The sequence below is a fragment of the Neofelis nebulosa genome, chromosome 16 (assembly GCF_028018385.1).
Source record: "Neofelis nebulosa isolate mNeoNeb1 chromosome 16, mNeoNeb1.pri, whole genome shotgun sequence".
NCBI lineage: Eukaryota > Metazoa > Chordata > Mammalia > Carnivora > Felidae > Neofelis > Neofelis nebulosa.
In genome coordinates, this window is record NC_080797.1 from 9314238 (window position 1) to 9337545 (window position 23308).

Consider the following 23308-nt stretch of genomic DNA (forward strand, 5'->3'; position numbering starts at 1 on the left):
GTTAGTCCTATGTATTTGGGGTTTTGATGTTATAAATGCTATTATTTTAGTTTTCTGATTTTTGCTAATATTTATTAAATAGATACAGTTGGTCCTTGAACAATATGGGTTTGAACTGTCCAGGTCCATGTAATAGACGGGTTGTTTTTTTTTTTCCCCAATAAATGTATTGGAGAAATTTTTAAGAGACTTGCAACAATTTAAAAAACTCACAGATGAACCATGTAGCCTAGAAATAATTGAAAATTTAAGAAAAGGGTACGAGTGTACAAAATATATGTAGATAATAGTCTATTGTATCACTACCATAAAATATACACAAATCTATTGTAAAAAGTTACAATTTATCAAAACTTCTGCACACAAGCAGACCATACATAGCACCATTTGCATTCAAGGCAAATGTCAACAAAAAGATGCAGCAGCAAATGAGAACTGTGTAAAATTAACTGTAGTACATACTTTACTACTGTAATAATTTCGTAGCCACTTCCTGTTGCTGTTGCGTTGAGCCCAGTGTAGTGAGTATCTACTTAAGATGCCTGTGACACTAATCGTCACTGAGCAGTTCATCTCCAATAAGTTGTATATCACCGTAAAAAGTCATCTGCCCTACTTCTCACATATTTTTCATCATGTCTAAGTGAAATACTGTAAACCTGGAGGAATACCAGGGGACCCATATGGAGCACCACTAATGATGTGGCAGTGCTCCCCAAAAGCAAAGAAAGGTTATGAAATTATAAGAAAAAGTTGAATTTCTTGATACGTACCAGTGATTAAGGTCCACAGTTGCAGTTGCCTGCCATTCCAAGACAAATGAATCCAGTATAATCCTAGGAAGGAAGGAAGGAAGGAAGGAAGGAAGGAAGGAAGGAAGGAAGGAAGGAAGGAAGGAAGGAAGGAAGGAAGGAGAAAAGAAAAAGAAAGGGAGGGAGAGGAAGGAAGGAAGGAAGAAAAAGAGAAAGAAAGAAAAAAAAAAAAAAGAAACTTTCATGAAGCCATCACGGCCCCTAAGCCAGCCGGTGTGAGAACTTTGCACTTTTTGTGAAATATCTTTTTATCCTACTGAAAATAAAGCTTTTTTAAAAAAATATTTTGAGAGAGCACAGGGGAGGGGCAGAGAGAGGGAGAGAGAGAATCCCAAGCAAGTTCCGTGCCGTCAGCACAGACCCCCGATACAGGGCTGAAACTCATGACATCATGACCTGAGCCAAAATCAAGAGTCAGATGCTTAACCGACTGAGCCACCCAGGCACCCCAAAAATGCAGCTTTTATGTGGGTGTAGAATTGTTAAAAGAAAGGCATACCTATAGACTCTACTATGATTTGAGAAAAAGCGAAGTCCATATGGCAACTTTAAAAGAAAAAGGAAGGTGAAGGATCTAAAGCTGGAGAATTTAATGCCAACATTGGATGGTTTGATCATTCCAGAGGTTTGGCTTTTAAAATGTCAACAGAAGTGGCTTCTGCCTACCAAGAGGCAGTAGATGAGTTCCTAGACACCATTAATGAAATCATTGAGAAGAAAGAATGTCAGTGAAACTTTTTAATAAAGACAGAAGTGCCCCATTCTGCGGGGGCGGGAATCCACATTATTAAGAAGAGAATCGAGCACCAGGATTTAAGGCATGAAAGGATAGGCTAACTACATTTTGGGCAAATGTAGTTGGGTTCATGATCAGGACTGCCCTTACCTATAAACTGCTAACCTTTATTGTTTTTTTAAATGTTTGTTTATTTTTGAGAGAGAAAGTGTGAGCAGGCAAGAGGCAAAGGGAGAAGGAGACACAGAATCCGAAGCAGGCTCCAGGCTCTGAGCTGTCAGCACAGAGCCCGAAAGGGGGCTCGAACTCACGAACCCGAGATCATGACCTGAGCCAAAGTCGGATACTTAACCAACTGAGCCACCCAGACACCCCAAAGCTGCTAGCCTTTGAAAAGCTATTTAGCAGCTGCCATTCTTTTGGTTGTACAGCAAGAAGGTCTGGATCCCCCCTTTTTTAAAAAAACTTCTTTTATTGGTTCCAACAGTACTTTGTCCCTGAAGTCAGGAAACGCCTTGCAACTAAGGAAACTTCCTTTTAAAGTTCTTTAGAAGGACACCTGGCTGGCTCAGTCAGTGAAGCGTCCAACTTCAGCTCAGGTCATGATCTCACAGCTCCTGAGTTCCAGCCCCGCATTGGGCTCTGTGCTGACAGCTGGACCCTGGAGACTTTTTCAGATTCTTTTTTTTTTTTTTTTTTAATGTTTATTTATTTTTGAGAGAGAGAGAGAGAGTGCATGCTGGGGAGGCGCAGAGAGAGAGAGAGAGAGGGAGACACAAGAATCCGAAGCAGGCTCCAGGCTCCAAGCCGTCAGCACAGAGCCCGACGGGGGGCTGGAACTCACGAACCGCGAGATCCTGACCTGAGCCTGATGCTCAACTGACTGAGCCACCCGGTGTCCCAAGATTCTGTGTCTCCCTCTCTCTCTGCCCCTCCCCAGCTCATGCTCTGTCTCTATCTCTCTCAAGAATAAAAACATTTAAAAATTTTTTTAAGTTCTTTTTTTTTTTTTAATGTTTATTTTTGAGAGACAGAGCACAAATGGGGAAGGCGCAGAGAAAGGGAGACACAGAATCCAAAGCAGACTCCAGGCTCCTAGCTATCAGCACAGAGCCCAATGCAGGGCTCACAAACCATGAGATCATGACGTGAACCAAAGTCAGCGCTTAACCGACTGAGCCACCCAGGCACCCCTTAAGTTCTTTTGATACTGGACAATGTCCCTGGCCATCCAGAACCCCATGAGTTCAACACTGAAGGTGTCTAAGTGGTCTTTTTTCCCCCAAACACAGCAACATCTAGATCACAAGGACCTTTAAGGCTCATTGCACATGGTACTCCATGGAAAGGATTGTCAGCTATGGGAGAGTCCCCCAAGAACAGAATAAAAGTCTGGAAGGATTACACCCCTGAAGATGCCATTGCTGTTATAGAAAAACCTGTGAAAGCCATCAATCCTGAAACAATACATTCCTGCTGGAGAACCTGTGTATCAGCCTATCATCACAGGGAAGTAATTTTCCAAAAAATGTAACAATGTTTCCAATACTGTATCATGGATATGACTGTAATACTCTATGTCATAAGAATTTTATAACAATTTATTCAGTAATATACAGGCTAAGCTACCATGAAACAATCATGCTGGGCTACCAATAAAGCCATCATATTGCTGCTTTTTTGTTTTCAGTGCATGATTTGTAATACCTGTAAATAGATGTACATTTTTTTCACATTTCGCTTTTGAGATATGTTAGTAAAGCATATAGCATCACAGTGTTTTGTATCATATAAGACAATATTGACAGGTACTGACAAATGATTCATCTTGTAAACAGACCATGTAAACTTACAGTATCAGTAATTTTAGTTCTGTAAAGGTATTTTCTCTTATGATTTTCTTAACACTTAATTTTCTCTAGCTTACTTTATTATAAGGGTATAGTATATAGTATAATATACAAAATATGTGTTCATCAACTGTTAATGTTATCAGTAAGGCTTCCGGTCAACAGTAGGCTATTACTAGTTAAGTTCTTGGGAGGTCAAAAGTTATATGTGGATTTTTTTTTTTTAATTTTTTTTTTCAACGTTTTTTTTTTTATTTATTTTTGGGACAGAGAGAGACAGAGCATGAACGGGGGAGCGGCAGAGAGAGAGGGAGACACAGAATCGGAAACAGGCTCCAGGCTCCGAGCCATCAGCCTAGAGCCTGACGCGGGGCTCGAACTCACGGACCGCGAGATCGTGACCTGGCTGAAGTCGGACGCTTAACCGACTGCGCCACCCAGGCGCCCCTATATGTGGATTTTTGATTGGGGGGGCAATACCCTTAACATCCACATTGTTCAAGGTGCAACTGTATAAATGATATAAATATTTTATATATTACATGTTATAGTATATTATATGTATTATAATATTATATATAACATGTAATAGATTCATATTATACCCAAAGGAATGAACAAAACTACATAATAATTACAATTATTATAACATATTATATTACAAACTGACCTTCTATCCAGTGACCTTGATAAATTCACTTGTTAATTATAATTAAGTTTATCTTATTGGACTTTGTATACAAAATGTCATCTGCAATAAAGTAAAATTTTTTACTTCATCCCTCCAATTTTTATACCATTTTTTTTTCTTGCTTTTTTGCACTGGCCAGGGCCTCCAGAAGTAGTGATTGTGGACATCTCTGCATTTTTCCCAGAATCTAAAAGAAAACCCTAGACGTTTTACCATTAGGTGTGACATGAGGTGTAAATTTGTAGATAATTTCTATCAGATTAAGAAAATTTTCCTCCAATCTTAGTTTGCTGAGATTTGTTATCATGGGGAAGGGTTAAATTTCACTAAATACATATTTTGCATCTATTGAGATGACTATATGGTTTTCTCATTCTGTTAATGTGCTTGAGTTATATGGATTGATTTTTTTTTTAATTAAAAAATTGTGAAATGCACACAACATAAAGTTTACCATCTCAACTGTTTTTTTTTTAACGTTTTATTTATTTTTGAGACAGAGAGAGACAGAGCATGAACAGGGGAGGGGCAGAGAGAGAGGGAGACACAGAATCAGAAGCAGGCTCTGGGCTCTGAGCCGTCAGCCCAGAGCCCGACGCGGGGCTCGAACTCACGGACCGCGAGATCGTGACCTGAGCTGAAGTCGGCCGCTTAACCGACTGAGCCACCCAGGCGCCCCTCAACTATTTTTAAGTATATAGTTCAATGAAATTAAGTGCATTCATATTGTGCAACCATCACCATGATCCGTATCCAAAACTTTTCATCTTTCTAAGCTGAAACTCAATACCCATTACACAATAATCCTCTGCGCCCCCTCCCCTCAGTCTCTGGAAACTACTGTTCTATTTTAATTATTTTGAATTGGACTACATTAGGAACCTCATATAAATTTTTGTTCTTTCGTGACTGGCCTTATTTCACTTAGCATAATGTTCTCAAAGTTTGTCCAATGGATTGATTTTTGAATGTTAAGGCAATCTTCCATTCCTGGAAGAGATACCATTTAGTCATTGTATATTATCTTTTTAATATATTATTGGCACCTGGGTGGCTCAGTTTGTTAAGCATCCAACTTCGGCTCAGGCCATGATCTCACCATCCGTGGGTTCGAGCCCCGCGTCAGGCCCTGTGCTGACAGCTCAGAGCCTGGAGCCTGCTTCGGATTCTGTGTCTTCCTCTCTCTCTGCCCCTCCCTTGCTCAAAAATAAGCACTTAAAAAAATTAAAATATATATATATTATTGAATTAGATTTTTAAGTTTTTATATAGGATCTTATGTCTACGTCCTTGTTTTGTATGTTTCCTTTCTTGTAGTAGCTTTATCAGAGATTACTATCAGAATAATGCTGGTCTTATTAAATTAATTGGGAATCACTTCCCTTTTTTGTCCCCCAGAAGAGTTTGTGTAAGACTGTGCATTATTAGTTTTGGTATTCTTTTTCCCATAAATATTTTCTGTAAAAATCATCAGTAAAGTCATCTGGGCTAGGAATTTTCTATTTAGGAAAGTTTTATTTTTTTATTTTTATTTAAAAAAAATTTTTTTAAGTTTATTTATTTGAGAGAGAGAGACAGAGTGAGCAGGGGAGGGGCAGAGAGGGAGGGAGCGAGAGAATCCCAAGCAGGCTGTGTACTGTCAGCATGGAGCCCAACACGGGGCTTGAACTCATGAACCATGAGTTCATGACCTGAGCCGAAACCAAGAGTCAGATGCCTAACCAACTGAGCCACCCAGATGTCCCTGTGTAGAAAAAATTTCAATTATACATTCAATTCCTTTGATAGACATAGGACTATTGATATTTTCTGTCTCTTGTGTCATTTTTGGTAAATATTATTTAATCTCCATATCATTTCATTGAAATATCTAATTATTAGCTTTAAATAGTTTATATCTGCTTGTTATATTTTTAATATCAGTATAATCTAAAGTGATATTCTCTTTTCTGTCTCAGTATTGGTAATCTGTGAGGTCTCTTTGTTTTCTTGATTAGGCATTCTAGGGATTTAACACTTTATTAATCTTTTCAAAAGGTCACCTCTTAGCTACTATATAATTGATTTCTTTTTCAGCGGTTCATGCTCTTTTCTAAAAACAACCTAATTCAAGTGAGCAAAACTTGCAAATATTTCACAAAAGAGAAATATCAATGACCATTAAACACACGAGTCTTTCTATTTTATTTGAGTTTAATCCACTGGGGTTTTTTTCTAGCGTCTTGAAATTTAAGTCTTAGATAATTGATGTTTTCCAACCTTTCTTTTTGGCTAATATTTTCATTTAACAATCTAAATTTGTCTATACGAATCCATTTCACTGCATCCAATAGAGGTTTTTATCACCTTTATTGAGTCATAATTATACATATAATAAGTTGCACTAAATTTAACTTTACATTTTGATGAGTTGGGGTAAATACACACTTTAACTACCACTAAAATCAAGAAATATAACATTTTCATCACCCCAAAAATGTTCTATATCCCTTTCCAGACAATTCTTCCCACCTGACTCCAAGAAACCATTAATCTGCTTTCTGTCACTATATGTGAGAACTGTCTTTACGAGAATTTTATACCAGTGGAATTACATTGTATATACTGTTCTGTGCCTACTTTCTTTCATTCAGCTTAAATTTTGAGATTTATTTATGTTCTGTATGTCAATATTTCATCCCCTTTATTGATGAGTGGCATCCCATTGTATTAATATGTCACTATTTATTTATGTACCCATTGATGGACATTTGGATTGTTTCCACTTTGGAACTACTATGAATAAATCTGCTATGAACACTCATGTATAAGTTTTTGTGTAAACATGTTTTCATTTTTATTGTATAAATAATATACATCGCTGGGTCATATGGTAAATGTATGTATATCTTTTTTTTTAATTTTTTAATGTTTATTCATTTTTGAGAGAGAGAGAGCACGTAAGTGGGAGAGAGGCAGAGAGAGACGGAGACACAGAATCCAAAGCAAGCTGTAGGTTCTGAGCTGGCAGCACAAAGCCAGATCTCGGGCTTGAACCCATGAACTATGAGATCATGACCTGAGCTGAAGTTGGACGCTTGAATGACTGAGCCACCGAGGCATCCCTTAGAATAGCCTTTTATTTAGTTCTGACATTTAGAACTATGGCGATATTTTACAAATGCAAAAATTTAAAGAAAGCAATGAAAAACAATTGAGGTATGTATGTGCATGTGAACCTGAAATGGAATACAGAAGTAACAGCCTACTGTATTACAAATGAATAACATAACCAAGAGTGAAGGGCTCAGGAAAGAGACCTAACTGAAATTATTTTTGCAAAACAATGTCCTGACTGTAAAGCCAAAGACATAAAGAGCTGTACATATGTAAGGTAATCGTCTTTTTTCTTAAGCTATTGTGTTGGGTTTTTTTGTTTTTTTTAAATTTATTTTGCAAGAGAGAGAGCACAAGTGGGGTAGGGGCAGAGAGAAAGGGAAGAGAATCACAGGCAGGCTCAATACGGGGCTCGAACTCATGAACTGTGAGATCATGACCTGAGCTGAGATCAACGCTTACCGGACAGAGCCACCCAGGTGCCCGAAGGTAATCCTTTCAATGAATCTTTTCTTACAAGTATACACACTAGTAATTCTGAAACACACACATACACACACATGCATAAATACACAGGCATACATATGCATATATATTTACAGCAAGTACATATATTATAACTAATGAGAGCTGGGCTTCTCAGGGTCAAAGAGAGAAGTCACAGATAAGGAAAAGGGAAACGACTCCAAACTTCAATGGGCACACCTAACACCCAGATCTTGATTTCAAACACCACTCTCCAACAAGAACCAGGGCCCCTTGGAGAAATGGTTGATTCCAGGACCCACAAGGGAAACCTACAAGATGAACTTGGCTTATCTTGTGCCGGAAAGTAAGGAAGTGCTCAAGCAAACAAACAAAAAAACTCCTGAGCCAACCTGAAGGAGCTCATGACCACCAAAGCTGGAATAATTTTGGAAACAAAATAAGAAATGATATTCTGTGGATTGAACCCATAGGATTAAAGAATCCCCGGGCGCCTGGGTGGCTCAGCAGGTTAAGTGACCAACTTCGGCCCAGGTCATGATCTCACGGGTCGCGGGCTCGAGCCCCCGGTGAGGCTTTGCACTGACAGGGAGGAGCCTGTTTCAGATTCTCTGTCTCTCTCTCTCTGCCCCTCCCCTGCTCTCTCTCTCTCTCTCTGTCAAAAAATAAACATTAAAAAAAATAATAAACCATGAGTCTGTATTGATGCAAATGAGTAATGGAGTCTATAATGTATTAAGTAAATGGGAGAGAAGAACCAGCTCTTTCTTATGGAAGGATTATGCTGATAAATGTAGAAGGAAAAAAGAAATAGAAAATCACCATGAGGCGAACACCACAGTAATCGTTGCTGCAGTCAAGATGATTGATAAACATTAGCAGGTGCAAGTTGGAGGAGGAAGAGGATATTTGCATGGTTTCAGAGCACTTACCCCAAATAGTTTTGTGGGGTTTTTTTAACGTTTATTCATTTTTGAGAGACAGAGCATGGGCGGGGGAGGGGCAGAGAGAGAGGGAGACATAGAATCCAAAGCAGGCTACAGGATCTGAGCTGGCGAGCACAGAGCCAGTCCTGGGGCTCGAACTTTCGAAACCGTGAGATCATACCCTGCGCTGAAGTCCGCGGCTTAACAGACTGAGCCACCCAGACCCCTCTACCCCCAAGTGGTTATTAATTACAAAGAGAGAAACAGCACAACGGTGGAGAAACAGCAGAAACCACGTTACGTAAATGATCTAAGTCATAAGACACACTGGGAGGTACTGAGGTCACGACGTCATTTCATTGGGGTTGGGGGGACGCTGTGAAGGGAAAAGGGAGGGAGGGGGGAACCACCAGCCGATGAAAAGCGACTTTAACATCAAACCAAAGGAAACTGTAATGTTTACGCATGCGCGTTTGGGTGATAACAATATAAAAAACTTTTTTTTTTTTAATCTTTATTTTTGACAGAGAGAGCAGAAGCAGGGGAGGGGTAGAGAGAGGGAGGCACGGGATCTGAATGAAGCAGGCTTAGAGCCATCAGCACAGAGCCCTGAGCGGGGCTCAAACCCACGTATGGCGAGCTCGTGACCTGAGCTGCAATCAGACGCTCAACCGCCTGAGCCACCCAGGCGCCCCTGGGTGACAAAGGGTGTAAAGAAAAGCCGGGAAGTGATTAGCATAAAGGCGGAGAGTGGTTGCTGCCGCGGGGAGACGGGGCGTTTGTGGACACCCGCAGACCTTGCGGGTGGCGGGCAGTTTCTGTTTCTTGACCTGGCTGGCGGTGGTCAGGGTGTCCTCTTGGCGATGATGATTCATTAAGTCGTACCTTTGTTTTGTGCAGCTTTCTGAAACGGTGGTGCACTTAACAGTCACCAAGCTTTAAACGTTGGGCATTTGTGCGGAGCCGGGAAGAAGGAAATGGAAAGAAATACTTCCAAAAACTATCCGAGAAATCATGGGTTTCAAGTTTTATGAACCTTTTCTAGAAGAGCCAAATTTTCAAAACTGAGACTTCGTTTTATAGCTGGGGGCGGGGGAGGGGCTCGTGAGCATTCTCTCTCTATGCCAAGTTCCAAAGTCACTCGGGGTTTTTTTTTTTTCCCTTTACTCCTGTCCGTGGGGACGAGCGTCCTCCCAACCCTCGCCTCTTGGCGCTGACCCGGTTGCGGGTTGTGCGGCCGCTTCCTTCCAGCTGCCCGGCCCCCCGGGGACCGGACCCCCGCCGGGTCCCCAACTCTGGTGGCCCCCGGAGACAGCAGCCCGGCCCGCTCTGGGGCCCCTGAAGCCGCCTGTCCCAGGCGGAGATCAAGCACCACGACCGGCAGGTGGCGGCGGCGGCGGCGGCGGCTCCGGGGATAGTGGCCTTGCGGCGGGGGAGCCCCGGGCCTCGCCGGGTGCAGCCCTCCGCCTGCGCCTGCGCCCTGTCCGCCCTGCGGCCCCCCCCCCCGGGGGGGGGGGGCAAAGGAACCCGGCAGGTACGAGACCAGGAGGTGTAGGACGGAAGAGTCTTAAAAGATCAAAAGTCACGGGAGTCCGGCGACCTCGTGGCGCAATGGTAGCGCGTCTGACTCCAGATCAGAAGGTTGCGTGTTCAAGTCACGTCGGGGTCACGGCTCTCCGTTTTCTCTCCAACGCAAGGAAATACAAGGTGTGTTTGTAATTCCGACCCCTCCATGACGCCCGGTCGAATCCCGCTCCTTAATTCCCTTGCAGCAGACAAGCCAGAGACCTGAGCTTCAGGAGAGTAGCGGTGTCGTTTTCCTAGCTCGTGGGGGCTGGTCTGGGGACAGCAGGAGGCGCCGCTCGGTGGGGACTCCCCTGAAGGGCACCCCGGCCACTTCCAGGGGCACCTCGCCCCCCCCCCTCCGTCACCGCCCCGTCACAGAACTTGTCACCAGAAGAGCTTTTTTTTTTTTTTTTTTTTTTTTTTAAGGCCAACAACAATAGAAAACAGGTACAGGACAAAACTAGTTATCAGAAAATGAAATGTAAATTGTTTTTAAACATAGGAAAAGAAACAACTCCCATAAATAAATAAATAAATAAATAAATAAAATTTCAATGAGTTCTTTTTAACCTATGAGGTTGGCTAACCTATGATCAAAAACCTCTCATTAAATCGCATTGCTCACGACCTTGACGCTGTGACAGAGAACAAGGACATTAGCCCAGGAATGGAGGAAACTAAAATAGTTCTAAGAAATATGTTTCATTCAGCCATTTTAGTAAAGTTTTCTGCTGTGTTTTTCCACTTTGCTTCTGTTCTTTTTTGTTCTAGACTTTTCCCATAAATGCCATCCACCCTTCCATATGGTGGCTAATTAGCACCATGTGGACAGATATTTATGCTTCTCTGTACTCTGCATCTGTAATCTCTCAAAGTGTTTCCTGTGTTTTCCCATTTTCCCTACATTTGGGGGGTATCTTCTCAGATTTGTCTGTCATCCGGGATTCCATTTTCTGCAATTTCACTTCTGCTCTTTAAAGAGAGGACATTGTGGGAGGCCTGGGTGGCTCCATGGGTTAAGCATCTTGACTCTTGATCTCAGCTCAGGGCTTGATCTCAGCGGTCGTGAGTTTAAGCCCCACATTGGGCTCTGCACTGGGTGTGAAACATAATTTTTTTTTTTTTTAAACAAACAACACTTGCTTTCACCTCTTCCTCACTGAAATTAGACTCAGCAAGTCAACTGGGAATGTGGCTAGCTTGGTCCTGCTCTCCGCCCTTTCTCAGACTGATCAGCTAGAGGGCAGGTTGAAGGTGGAGGTCTCAACCCCATTTCCAGAGTTTAGAAGCCACTGCCCTAGGGGTGCCTGGGTGGTTCAGCGGGTTAAGTCTTGGGCCTAGGCTATGGGCTTGTGGGTTGTGGGTTTGAGCCCCTCATCAGGCTTCGTACTGGTTTTATTGCAGTGATATTTTCTCCCCCTTTCCTGTGTTGTCCCCTTGCTGTTGTGAGCCAGTAAACAACCACGAAATCAGTACTTGAGATCCCGCATCTCAACATGAGTTTTAACTTGAACGTCTGATCTGAAATGGATCGTACCTCCTTGGCTAGGACAGAAAACACCTTTCTGTTCACTTAAATCTCCTATAATTAGCATTTTAATTGAACGCAAACAAAAACTTGGAAACACCTAGATTCCTTTCAAGAATTTTACACCCAAAGAATCTCTTTTGTAGATATTACAGCCTAAGAATTAGTTCCGTGCAAACCTTATTAATCTCAGCATTTTCCCAATGCCCTTCAAGTCTCTCATGTGAATCAACAAAATTCTCTTTTCGTACATTTATGAATCAAATTTTAAAAGGTCTACTTGTTGGATAACATTTGACCATTACAATCTCCTTTTGTATTATAAAAGCAGATCTTTGGCCATCAGTTTTAACCCTCAGCTCATTTATTGCAGATGAACAAGTACCTATTCCTCCAACATTGAGGAAACAGAATCAGCGTAAACTTCTAGAAAAAACGAGGCAAGAGTATTTTTTTTTCTGGGCAAAGTATCATTTCCTAGAAAGGAAAGGTACAGAAGAGTAGAAAGACAAAGTTGGGGAAAATGCCTTACACTTACTTTCAAAGGTTTGTCCCACCTGACCCAACACATTGGATTTTTTTCTTTTTTTCTTTTTTTCTTTTTTTTAATTCCTCTAGGGGCGCCTGGGTGGCTCAGTCCGTTAAGCAGCTGACTTCAGCTCAGGTCATGATCTCACAGTTTGTGAGTTGAGTTCGAGTCCTGCATTGGGATTCTTTCCCTCTCTCCTTCTCTGTCCCTCCCCGACTTGCGTGCTCTCTCTCAAAATAAATAAACTTAAAAAATTTTTGGTTTTAATTTTTTTAAGGAAAGGAGAGGAGAGGAGAGGAGAGGAGAGGAGAGGAGAGGAGAGGAAAGGAAAGGAAAGGAAAGGAAAGGAAAGGAAAGGAAAGGAAAGGAAAGGAAAGGAAAGGAAAGGAAAGGAAACTTTAAAGATGGCAGAGTATTTCCACACAGTATTTGATCCATTTTGTGGCCCCGTGGTCCCTCCCAGTGAGGGTGCTTACTTAGCTCCAGCCAGCCTGGGACTCGGGAACTGCTTATTTAATAGCCAGAGGAATGCTCTCCTGACACGACCTAAGCCAACTGCTTTTGAGCTCCAAGGAATCTGGATTGGAAATAAACGGAACTCGGTATTCGCTTTGGAGGGCGTTCTAAACAGGCACCGGCGTGAGATAAAAATCATAGAGTGACTTTGTTTTCTGTCATTCCTTAAAATATGTATGGTTTGCTAGTTCCTCTCACAGTGAGGGAGCGAAAGGGGGGTGGGGAGAGGGGAGGGGAGTGAGGGACAGCTGCCGCGACCTTTCTGGTCACTTTGTGATGAGAACCGCTCCCCAGGCTATGACGACAGCATCCATCCATCCGTGTAATAGGGCAGGTAGCGTCATCTGCAGGGGATCCTACTCTTGGGGACTCATGGAATTTGGAGGGACCCCCTCCGCGCCTACATTTCGCTTAGCCTGGATGAACACATTTTTATTTCAGCTGTTTGTTCTTTATTGGGTCAACATCTAGGTTTGTCCCCTCATAGATGTGATTGGCCCTCCAGGCTGCCCCTGTAGATAGCACCTACGAAGGCACACAGATCATGTCTACACCACGAGAAGAACTCGTGTGTCTCTTGTCCCCCAGTACGTCCCCCCAAAGGTACGCAGACACCTTATTTCCACCTGACTCTCTTGCCCATTAGGTTTCCTAAGCAAAGATATGCATCAGGCCACCGAGACTCCCAAATCCTGCGGACACATATCAGGCTGTCCAGGGGGTGGGGGGGTCCCGCTGGCCTAGCCCCTCTCACTAGGTCCGAACTGTGGCGTGAGCAGCCTCGCCTCCCCTTTGGGCAGCTCTCTCCCAAAGTTCAGAAGCCACATTCAGTCTCTTCTCGGATCCCTTCGATGCTCTCAGTATGGGCGAGGACCTTACTCGGCTCACGGTTTCTCGGCCACTACATTTTTTTTTTCCTTTCTTTGCCAGTTCTGCGGTGACTCACCTCTCAACTCACTTTAGCTCTATGTTCTCTCTTGTTAGAGTCTCAGCACAAGCTTCCATTTGAACAGCGTGCTGCACTTGAGCGGTGGAAAGGAAGGACTGGGGTGGAGGTGGGGGCATTTCTCTTCTCTGCACAGGAGCGGGGTCCCCCCAGGGGTCCAGGCCTGGCATGCTACTCCGGGACGGGGGTAAGAGGGTCCTAACACATACATCTCCAGCTGTCTACCCTCTGCCTCTGCCCGGTCAGCAGAGCAGGGCTGTGCTCTGACAGAGGAGACCCTCAGTGACCCTCCACCTTGCCTCCCGGACCCAAGCTCTGGTGAAGGGAGTGAGGACACCCCTTTTTGGGGGGCTCAGTGCTGCGGCATCTCGGTTCTCTCCACCCTCGAAGGAAGTGGCCCAGTCTCCATTTCCACGTGGCCCGAAATCCAGACCCGGGCCACACAGACCCAATTATCACCAGCGAACCTCCACTGCCTTCAGCCTTCTGACCACCGGGCCTTTGAACTAGAATCTCCTGGGGAGGCCGACCTTCCCTGAGGAGGCCCAGAGAGAGCCAATGGCTCTGTGAGAGACTCAGAGGGTGAGAAATGGAGCAGAGCCCCCCCACCCACTTCCTAGAACAGGTATGAGAACACACAAAGGACATCCTCACCAACCTCAGACCTTTCCGAGTTGTGAGAAAGGGCTGGGCCCAAAGGAGCACCTCCCACTTTCTAGGAACTCGAGAAAATTCCTCAATTCCTCGCCTGCACCTTCCAAGCCAAAAAGACACCTCCTCTAGTCCCAGCCGACTCTCAGCTGCGTGGAGACTCCCATCCCTTGCCCCCAAGTCTAGGCAGGGAGACCATTCAGGCATCCCCAGTGAAGGGGAGAGAGAAACTCTGGATCCAGACTCTTGTCCTGGAGCGTGTCGATGGCAAGGTTGCCTTGGAATTTTTGCAGAATCTGGACGGCAGAGATGTTGGGGAGCATGAAGACCAGTGCAGCTCCTATAGGCAGCGACCAATTCAGAAAGGAAGGAGCTAAGGGAAGCCAGCATGGGAGCTGATGGCTACCACCGAGCCCCCCAGTACTCACGAGCTCCCCTCTCCCTGGCTGCCGCTGGGACACCCCCCCCCCCCCACCCCACACACACACACGTTGCAGCAGCCCACACTTCGCACCTCCTTAGTTAGCATCAGCCAGCTATCAGTGCGCGACCAGAAGGGAGACGGGGTCATGGTCGAGAAAAAAGGGTCTGGAGAGACTGTCCCAAAGGAGCCTGCATCTGGCTCTCAGGTGGCTGGGCAAGGGTCGCTTCTAGAAGGCGGGAAGCTGGGGCCCCTGGGTGGCTCAGTCGGTTAAGCAGCCGACTTCCGCTCAGGTCATGATCTCGCGGTCCGTGAGTTCGAGCCCCGTGTCTGGCTCTGTGCTGACCGCTCAGAGCCTGGAGCCAGCTTCGGATTCTGTGTCTCCCTCTCTCTGACCCTCTCCCATTCATGCTCTGTCTCTCTCTGTCTCAAAAATAAATAAACGTTAAAAAAAAAAAAAAAATTAGAAGGCGGAAGCTTCCCAGGGGGAACAGAGTCCAATCACCACCAGGTGGCGCTCCAGTTGAAGATTCTGGCAGGTGCAGGATTGCTTGTTTGTTTGCTTCAATATAATTTATTGTCAAATTGGCTTACATACAACACCCAGCGCTCATCCCAACAAGTGCCCTCCTCAATGCCCATCACCCATTTCCCCTCTCCTCCACCCCCCATCAACCCTTAGTTTTTCTCTGTATTTAAGAGTCTCTTATGGTTTGCCTCCCTCCCTCTCTGTTGGTAACTTTTTTTTTTCCCTTCCCTTCCCCCGTGGTCTTCTGTTAAGTTTCTCAAGATCCACAAATGAGTGAAAACATATGATGTGTGTCCTTCTCTGACTGATTTATTTCACTCAGCATAGTACCTTCCAGTTCCATCCATGTTACGGCTGATGGCATGATTTCCTTCTTTCTCATTGCCAAGTACTATTCCATTGTATGTATAAACCACACCTTCTTTATCCATTCATCAGTTGATGCACATTTAGGCTCTTTCCATCATTTGGCTATTGTTGAAAGTGCTGCTATAAACTTTGGGGTACACGTGCCCCTAAGCATCAGCACTCCTGGATCCTTTGGGTAGATCCCTAGTAGTGCTATTGCTGGGTCATAGAGTAGTTCTATTTTTAATTTTTTTTTTCAACATTTTTTATTTATTTTTGGGACAGAGAGAGACAGAGCATGAACGGGGGAGGGGCAGAGAGAGAGGGAGACACAGAATCGGAAACAGGCTCCAGGCTCCGAGCCATCAGCCCAGAGCCTGACGCGGGGCTCGAACTCACGGACCGCGAGATCGTGACCTGGCCGAAGTCGGACGCTCAACCGACTGCGCCACCCAGGCGCCCCTCTATTTTTAATTTTTTGAGGAACCTCCACACTGCACCAGTTTGCATTCCCACCAACAGTGCAAGAGGGTTCCCCTTTCTCCACATCCTCGCCAGCATCTATAGTCTCCTGGTTTGTTCATTTCAGCCACTCTGACCGGGTGTGAGGTCCCAGGATTGTTGAAGCATCCCCAGGACGAGGTTTTGTAAGATGGGGCATTGCAAAGCATGTTGCTGGACCCTCACGGCTTGCATCCTTCTTTTCCCGGGAGACCAGCTGGAAAGAGGCACTTCAGAAGTCCTAAGTCCTAAGCCACACACAGGCGAGGAGGTAGTTCAAGCCTTCACCCTCATCTATGTGGATCGTATTCAGGTCACGCATTTACTTACTCAAAAGGGCAAGTCCTTGGTGGGAAAACATCTTGATATTAACCCGGGGCCACACGGTTATTTTGAAATGTTTAATTTTGTTACACCTTAATATAGACCACGTTAACAATTGACTTGATGTTTTTAATTGAAAACTGTGTTTTCCCCTGCTTCATTGAGACATCATTGGCAAATCGTTTTGCAAACGTTTTTGTTTTAATTTTTTTAACGTTTATTTATTTATTTTATGTTTTTATTTTTTTTAATTTTTGAGAGAGAGAGAGAGAAAGAGAGAGAGAGACAGGGTGAGTGGGGGAGGGGTGGAGAGAGAGGGAGACAGAATCCGAAGCAGGCTCCAGGCTGTGAGCTGTCAGCACAGAGCTCGTTGTGGGGCTCAAACTCACAAACTGCGAGATCATGACCTGAGCCGAAGTCAGATACTTAACCAACTGAGCCACCCAGGTGCCCCGATACACTTATTCTTAACATTTTATTCTTTTTGTGTTATCATGTACCCTTTTTCTATATACATATTTTTCTCTGAATCATTTGAGAGCAAATGCATGCATTATGCTTTCTTACCTCTGCACACTTCACTGTGCATTTCCCAATAATAAGGATATTATTTTACATAACCATGGTATAGTTATCAACTTCAATAAATTTAACATGGATGTAATACTTTTATCCACTGTACTGCTTGTATTGCACTTTTGAAAAACGGAACCAATATGTCCTTCGTAGTATTTTTTCTCCCGCGTACGATCCAGTTAAGGATCATATATTGTATATAGGCATCATGCCTTTAGCTCTTAACCTGGAACAGGGATTCAACCTTTCTTTGTCTTTTAGGTCATTAACATTTTTAAAGAACACAATCGTTATTTTTTTTAATTTTTTTTTACGCTTTATTTATTTTTGAGAGAGACAGAGCATGAGTGGGAGAGGGGCAGAGAGGGAGGAAGACAGAATCTGAAGCAGGCTTCAGGCTCTGAGCTGTCAGCACAGAGCCGGACACAGGGCTCAAACCCACAAATCACAACCTGAGCCGAAGCTGGATGCTTAACTGACTGAGCCACTCAGGCACCCCATTTAGCAAAAGTGTTTTTTTTAATTTTTTTATGTTTATTTACTTTTGAGAGAGAGAGAGAGAGAAAGAGAGCATGAGCAGGGGAGGGGCAAAGAGAGAGAGAGACACAGAATCTTGAAGCAGGCTCCAGGCTCTGAGCTGTCAGCACAGAGCCCGACGTGGGGCTCGAACTCACAAACCGCAAGATCATGACCTGAGCCGAAGTTGGACGCTTAAACGACAGAGCCACCCAGGTGCCCCTTAACAGAAATTTTAGTTAAGTACTTGGCATTGTTATTCGGCAATTTCATGGCTATGAAAAATCATAACATGTAAATGAAATTAACATGTACAGGCATACCTTGGAGATATTGTGGGTTCTGTTCCTGACACAGCAATAAAGTCAGCCACATGAATTTTTTTGGTTTCCCAGTGCCTATACAAGTATGTTTATATTATATGTAGCCTATGAAGTGTGCAATAGCATAATGTCTTAAAAAACAACGTATATACCTTAATTTCAAAATACTTTATTGCCGGCCACCTGGGTGAGGCGTTGGTTGAGCGGACGTTCGACTCTTGACCTTGGTTCAGGTCATGATCTCACGGTTCATGGGTTCAAGCCCTGCATCAGGCTCTGTGCTGATAGGAATTCTCACTCCCTCTCCCTCTCCCCAACTAGAGCTCTCTCTCTCTCTCTCAAAACAAAATAAATAAGCTTTTAAAAGTATATGAAAATACTTAATTACTAAAAATGCTAACCATCATCTGAGCTTCCAGCAAAGCAAAATGACTGCTCACAGATCACCATAACAAATATCACAATGAAAAGGTTTGAAATATTGCAAGAATTACCAAAATGTGACACCAAGACGACAAGATGAACAAATGCTGTTGGAAAAAAATGGCATCATTAGATTTGCCACGAACCTTCAATTTGTAAAATACACAATATCCACAGGGGCGCCTGGGTGGCTCAGTCGGTTAAGAATCCGACTCTTGGTTTCAGCTCAGTCTCAGGTCATGATCTCACGGGTTGGTGAGTTCGAGCCCCACATCAGGCTCCGCACTGACAATGCAGAGCCTGCTTGGGATTCCCTCTCTCTCTCTCTCTCTCTCTCTCTCTCTCTTTCTCTCTCTCTCTCTCCCTCTCTCGCTGCCTGTCCCTCCCCCCACTGGCATTCACACTCTCTCTCTCTCTCCCTCAAAAGAAACTTTAAAAAAATAATTTAATACTGATGATTATAAAATAGATAGACACACAGATAGATGTGGAATGACCCCCTCATAAAGGACAACATCAAGGGCCAACTTGTAAACTTGAGGAAATTACTAGTGTTGGAATATTATCGCTTTGCCATCATCATAGTAAAAATGGATCACGCAAGAATCATCCATGAATGTTAAACATTAGGGAACCAGCGGGAAATTATACTGAGGAGCAAGGTGTTTATACTGTCTTGAAGTATCTCAAGCACACACTTCTTATTAGTTGCAGGCAAAAAGACATTATAACTTATAGATATGGGATAAAACTTTCACTGGGTAATCAAAGTTATTACCAAGGAATTTTTTTTTTCTTTTTACCGACCACTGTGAGGGACAGATGGACGTCGTGTTCCTCTGTAGGCGAGGCAAAACTTTACCTCTACCCTCTTAGAGTCTTTGGCTGGACCTGAGAATTAAATTGAGACAGATTAAGGGGGGTGGGGGGGATGCGGATTTATTTAATGTAAATTTCACGTGGCCCCCGAGCTCTCATAAGAAAACAAAGACCCAGAGAAATGGCAAAATCTAAATGCTGTTTAACTAGGTTAAATTGTGGAACAAAGACAAGCAATTGTGGAAAAGTAACTAAAATGTAGGGGGAGGTTAAGGGAAGATAAGAATTATCAACAAGGTCTGTTTGCAAAGAATTCTCTCCACCTTGACTCCCAGTCTGTGGTGATAAAAATGTCTCCTTCCTCCTTCTGTAGGGAAGATATCTTTCACATGGGTTTTATGTCTATTTCCAGGAAGAAAGGGAGGGGGGGTAAGTGTCAGAGTCTTATACCTGCTGTTTAGCAGCATATTTTGGGTGACATATTCTGCCGCCCTTCACTTCCAATTGTCAAACCCTGACAAAGAACCAGGATCACCCATCTTGTCTTTCTTTTTTTTTTTTAAATGCTTATTTGTTTTTCTTTTATTATTATTTTTTTTTAGATTTATTTATTTTTGATAGAGAGACAGAGCACAAGTGGGGAAGGGGCAGAGAGAGAAGGAAGACACAGAATCCGAAGCAGGCTCCAGGCGCTGAGCTGTCGGCAGAGAGTCTGACGCGGGGCTCCAACTCACAAACCATGAGGTCATGATCTGAGTCGAAGTCGGACGCTCAACGCTCAACCGACTGAGCCACTCAGGCGCCCCAGAATTTTCTTTTTTTTTTTTTTTTTTTTTAATGTTTATTTATTTTAAGAGAGAGGGAGTGCGCATGAATGGGGGAGGGGCAGAGAGAGAGAGAATCCCAGGCAAGTTCTGCACTGCCAGCTCAGAGCCTGATGCGGGCTCAACCCCATAAACCGTGAGACCATGACCTGAGCCGAAATCAAGTCAGACACTCAACCCACTGAGCTACCCAGGCGCCCTATAGTCTATACTGGGTTTTCACCTCTCCGATCAATGATCTGAGATCCCTCCCTCTTTCCATGATAGCCTTCCAGCTTATTCCTACAGTCCCAGGTTCTCTGACCACATGGGAACTCCCAGGGCATTGAATTCACTTCTCTCTTTTTTTTATTTTTTTATTTTTTTTAACGTTTATTTATTTTTGAGACAGAGAGAGACAGAGCATGAACGAGGGAGGGTCAGAGAGAGAGGGAGACACAGAATCTGAAACAGGCTCCAGGCTCTGAGCAGTCAGCACAGAGCCCGACGCGGGGCTCGAACTCCCTCCGGGCTCGAACTCACGGACCGCGAGATCGTGACCTGAGCCGAAGTCGGCCGCTTAACCCACTGAGCCACCCAGGCGCCCCTGAATTCACTTCTCAAGAACGAGTTCCCACCTCTCCTCTTTTTTATTGCCCAGTTTCATCCACAGTTATCTGGAAACAAACACTAAGTGGACCATGACCTCCTTTTGAGAGAGTTCTTTTTCCCCTGCGTCCTTTGACATCTCAGGCTCCTGACTGTCCTCAAGCTACCATAAACACTTCTTGCCAGTGTCTGCTGCAAGGCCCGTCTCAAAAGGACTAGTTGAACCATTCCAAGATTGTCCCCACCCCTGTGCTCTCCTCCGACTATACAGGATCTTGGAAATCTCGTGCATTTCTTCAACTGCTTCAGTTTCTTCCATTGTTATCTCTATGGTGACAGGGTCTAAACACTCAGATCTGTATTTCATTCCTGCAGTGCTACATCTACAGAAAGTTAAAATGAAATGTATCCCAAACTGAACCTTAACTCCCTCCTCTACACAAATACAATCCAGCGCTGCTGTTATCTCTACACAGAGCCCTATTGTGATCAGTTCATTTCCACACCGACACCCAAACAGTTCTCCCACCCCATGTTCGTAACACCTCTCGGGTCTCAGATTCAACGTCAGCTCCTCGAACATTGCAATCGTTGGTATTGAAATTGAAAGGATAATGTTTCAACCTCCAAAAAGCAATTGGAAAACCGATTTCACCCATTTCTTTTTCACATGAGGGAGTGGACTTGGTAACATAATTTCTAACCACTACCGGTCACAATGGGGCCCCCCCAAGAGAGAAAGCTGAAAAGCTGAAATTAATGAAGTCATCTGAGATTGTCACTGGGTCATGAGCAATCTTCAAACATGTCAATCGTGGCAAGTGAACACGAGGTCAGGTTAAGAAGTATACTTTTAAAGTAGTAATTGATGAGTTTGTTTCCATTAAAGCCAGGAGGGTCCATTTATTATCAATTTTCTTTTGCTATAAGATGAATTTAAAATCACGTGACTTTTAAATCCTCTGCCTTTGCAATTTTTCAATTCCTTTCCAAGCGCTGCGTCGTTCCGTGCTCTGAGAGCGCTGGGCTCCCCTCGGGTTTGGGGCTTACATGGGACGGGAAGGCACGACACTTCGCCCACTCCCGCCACCGCCGTCCGCCCTGCTCCCCCCTCTGCATTTTGCAAACACTCCCAGGGACGTTTTTCCAAAACAGCGAATGCAGAAGCTTTTATTTTTCTGGAGTGTCCTCGTGTGCCCTATCGTATACTTCCTCGCGTCATAGTTTATCAAGTCTTGCTTTATAACAGCAGCCGTTCACCGAGGCGTGTGGGACGAGGGACGGAGCCCCGCGCTCAGCCGCGGGCGTGAGGTGGACACCCAGCACTTTCCTCCCGTCCAGGGGTCAGAGCGCCCAAAGCCCTGGCCGAACGCGCAGGCGCGCTCCGCGGATCAGAAAGGGCGAGTTCGCGCGCCCTCTTGTGGCCGTCGGGGCTCAGCGCACGGAGTTTTACAGTGTTGGCGTGTGCCCCCTGCTGGCCATCTGCTGAATCACTGGACCTGAACTTTCCATTTCCTCTAGAGGACTCCATTTGTGGGTGTGCGTTATTCACCGTATTCTCTTACAATCCCTTTTCGTCGTGTAAAGTGGAAAGCAAGCATGCGCAACCGTTTTCCCCAAACATGGAGCCTTACCTGAATCAGGATGAGGGAGTGGTGGGTTCAGGTGGGACTACTGGCTGTGTCCCTGCGTGCGGCCTATCCGCATATCCCACCCCCCACCCCCCAAGCTTTCGCCTGCCCTTCACTCCAGGAGACCGTCAGGCAAACTTTTACCTGCAAGGGACTGCGCATCTTCAAGACTCTGTGGGTGTGGTGGAAGTCCTGAGATCGTTGTGCTTTTACGTGGCTTTCCAGCATCCAGCTATGATTGGTACAAGATTTGGAAGGTCCGACCCTAAGGTTTCATCGAGTGATCACCCTTGATTTCTCGAGCTTTGGCTTTAGTGACAAACGGAGACCACATCACTATTCCATATTTGAGCAGGCCAGCATTGTGCAGGCACTTCTGTGGCCCCTGGGGGCGACAGAATCGCAGGGTCAAGCTTTTGTCTCCTGATTGTGGAGATATTGCTGCTCAGGAGCCGCTCTGTAGGTTCGGGCAGAATCCAGCCGGCAGACTTACCATCAAGTGACTCTGTCTGTCAAATGGAGGTATCTTTGCTGAGACTCGCCGGGGTCACCTTCTCCAACAGCTTCTCCAGGGTGGGGGTGTGTTCTCACCCCTCCTCGCGCGATGTGTTCTTTGTATTCTCTCGAGGTCTCACCCCAGTCTTTGGGCCTGCCCCCCACCCCCCCCACCCCCTCCCCGAGGGTGAGCCGTGCGACATGTGGGCAGGGATCTGCCACAATAACGGAAACTTTGTTGTCGACGGTCTCTTACAGTACATCCACCAGAGGAGGAACTTTAGAAGACCCTGGGTGGGAGCTCTGGCTTCTGTGACGATTCCCAGACTGGTGATGAGCATATAATAAAAAGCCCGCCGATGCTCTGGCTAAGGATGGCCCTGACAGTCCGCCTCCATTCTTCTAACATCTGAGCCAGTGTATGGACTTGCCTTTGTGTGCTATTAGAAAATCCTGATGAGGCCCGCCTGGGTGGCTCAGTTGGTTAAGCATCTGACTTCAGCTTAGGTCAGATCTCGTGGTTCGTGGGTTCGAACCCCACTCGGGCTCTGTGCTGACAGCTCAGAGCCTGGAACCTGCTTCAGATTCTGTGTCTCCCTCTCTCTCTGCCCCTCCCCCCTCATACTCTGTCTCTCTCTCTCTAAATAAATAAATAAA

The 23308-nt window shown here is 44.7% G+C and overlaps 1 non-coding gene and 1 pseudogene across 1 annotated transcript; both read left to right on the forward strand.

Moving 5' to 3' along the window:
* Positions 1-10194: 10194 nt before the first annotated feature.
* TRNAW-CCA (transfer RNA tryptophan (anticodon CCA)) lies at positions 10195-10266 on the forward strand. The gene has a single exon. It is a non-coding gene; the product is annotated as a tRNA-Trp (tRNA).
* Positions 10267-21698: 11432 nt separating this feature from the next.
* On the forward strand, positions 21699-23047 carry LOC131497030 (mesoderm-specific transcript homolog protein-like; annotated as a pseudogene).
* The last annotated feature ends 261 nt before the right edge of the window (positions 23048-23308 follow it).